The sequence below is a fragment of the Bos indicus x Bos taurus genome, chromosome 16, assembly GCF_003369695.1.
Source record: "Bos indicus x Bos taurus breed Angus x Brahman F1 hybrid chromosome 16, Bos_hybrid_MaternalHap_v2.0, whole genome shotgun sequence".
Classification (NCBI taxonomy): Eukaryota; Metazoa; Chordata; class Mammalia; order Artiodactyla; family Bovidae; genus Bos; species Bos indicus x Bos taurus.
The window spans coordinates 33,549,872-33,552,541 of record NC_040091.1 but is presented as its reverse complement, the minus strand read 5'-3'; the positions used below and the strand labels follow the sequence as shown (position 1 = coordinate 33,552,541).

General features: G+C 43.3%; 1 pseudogene; it reads right to left on the bottom strand.

The window, feature by feature from the left end:
- Window positions 1-261: 261 nt before the first annotated feature.
- Window positions 262-795, bottom strand: LOC113907078 (annotated as a pseudogene).
- Between the last annotated feature and the right edge of the window lie 1,875 nt (window positions 796-2,670).

Sequence of the window (2,670 nt, the reverse complement as noted above, 5' to 3'; positions counted from 1 at the left end):
GGCTCGTTGTTATTTTTGATCCTCCAAGTGAGAATCTGAGACAATGTATGGTTCATTATGAAATGTATTTTTTCAGCTTATTGAGTTATAACTGACAAAATAAAGTTGTAAGACATTTAAGGTACACACTGTGATAATATGATATACATGTGCATTGTGAGAGGACTCCTCCCGCCCTCCATCTACTTAATTGTCATCACGTCTATCTCATATATTCGTCTTTTTTGGTGGTAACATCTACATTCTAGTATTTTAGCAAAATTTTTTTTTCTATTTTGCATAACAAGTTTATTTTTAAAAGGTATATAGACAATAAACAAAGTAAACACACCACCAGATCTTAACTTCTGCCAAGTATTATCTCCTAGATAATACTGGAACTTCGTTAAGTTCCAGTCTCTAGACAAATTCGATAATCGTCATCTTCATCAGAGTCCATTACTTTTCTTCTGTTGAATTTAACTGTTGTTTTCTTTTCTGTTTGTTGGCTTACTTTTTCGAGGGTTTCTATTAAACCTTGTTCTGATACCTTCCCACTTAGTTGTCCATACCGTGCCATCTGTATAAGGTAATTCTCTAGTTTTCTCAGGCTTTAGTTTTCTCAGGCTTTACAAGTGCTAAGTTACTTAACCGGGCCCGGGCTGACTGATTCAGAACTTGGGCTAAGATACTGTTTCTCATTTCTGCTTCCCTGTGCTTTGCTTCCTGTTGTGCTGCATCGCCAGGATCCCCGTGCTTCGCCTGCAGCTCAGCCAGCCTCTACTTCCTCAGCGCCTCGAGCTCCTGCTCTGCCATGCTGCGGCCGGCCCGGGCAAGCAGCAGCGAACAGGCCCCGACTCACTCCGAGGGAACGCCGGCAGTCCCTCTCTTTAGCAAATTTTAGTTATCAACTCTACAATGTTATCAACTATAATCACCATGTTTTACATTAGACTCGCAGGTTTTATCTGATAGCTGAAAGTTTGTGCCCTTGATCAATGCAACCACTTTTCTATTCTCTGTTTCTATGAGTTGATTTAAAAGAATTTTTTTCAGATTCCACATACAAGTGATACCTTGAAGCATTTGTCTTTCTCTGTCTAGCTTATTTCACTTTGCATAATGTCCTCAAGCTGCAGATATTGTTGCACGCGCGCGCACACACACACACACACATACACACACACATATTTGTGCACCTATATAGTGCTTCCCAGATGGCTCTAGTGGTAAAGAACCTGCCTGCCAATGCAGGAGGCATAAGAGACATGGGTTTGATCTCTGGGTCGGGAAGATCCCCTGGAGGAGGGCATGGCAACCCACTCCAGTATTCTTGTCTGGAGAATCTCATGAACAGAGGAGCCTGGTGGGCCACAGTCCATAGGGGCACAAACAGTTGGACACAAATGAAGCAACTTAGCATGCACACATACATATATATACATATATGCCAGTGTGTATACATGTATGCAACACACATATACACGTATGTATATATAACAACTTCTTTAACCATTGATTTGTTGATTGATACTTACGTTGCTTCCATATCTTAGTTATTGTGAATAGTCTTGTAATAAATATGCAAGTTCAGATTATCTCTCAAATATCTGTTTTCATTTCCTTTTTTAATGCACTTAGAAGGGAGGTTGCTAAGTTGTATGGTAGCTCTGTTTTTAATTTTTTAATACTGTTTTACAACTGCTGCAGCCACAGTGGAAAACAGTGGTTTTCCTTTCCTCTGTGGTTGTCTAGGGTACCTTGCTTATTCTAAGTGGCTCCCAGTAATTGAAGGTATGCCACGATCTGTCAGTGTCAGGGGCTTCCCTTGTGGCTCAGATGGTGAAGAATTGCCTGCAATAGGGGAGACCTGGGTTTTATCCCTGGGTTGGGAAGATCCCCTGGAGGAGTGTCCGGGGAGGACTGCAGTTAGCACCTAGATGCAGGATGACTGGAAGCAGACCCTCAGGTGACAGCTGAGAGAGTCTGTGGCTAGGGCCCTTCGCGAGGGTGGGGAACTAGGAGGTGGGTGTTTTGGCCCGTTCCCTCCGCATTGGACTAGGATGTAAAGCCACAGGGCATGGGGATGCTCCTGTGCCCATTAAGAACTGATTTGTTTTTTTATGTGCTAAAGTCTTGAGGGACTTCTGAACCCAAGCCCCATTTGCTCTCAGAGTCAGGTGATCCAGGGACCCATCCTTTGGGTGGCAGCTGCAAAAGTTAAAGTACTTGATATGTATAAAAGCTCCTTCTAGAGAGAGATTGGCAATTTGCAGTGGGCTAGTGGGAGATGCCTGAGGGGTTGTCTGCTGTCTTCCCAGCCTCTGAAGATCACTGTCAAACCTCTAGTTGTATGCTAAATTAGAAGCTTGACTCAGGCACCAGCTTTTAAAATATGCAAACAGACATCTCTCCAGGAAAGACTGGGAGACTGGCATTTTGTAACTGCTCCCTGTCTGCTAAGTCCTGGGTCATAGCCACGGTGAGTCCTTGTGAGCCAACTAAGAACTATTTCTTAGATTGAAATAGCTTTATGCATCTTATAGAGGCAAGTCCTACTGGCTTTCAGAGCTCACCATTTGAAAGCTCCTCAGGTGAGAGTCTTAAAGGTTGGAGTGCTAGATGTGAGGTTTAAACCCTCTGTTCCTTGGGGAAAAACTGGGAGTGGGAGTTCCCTACTGATTATATGGC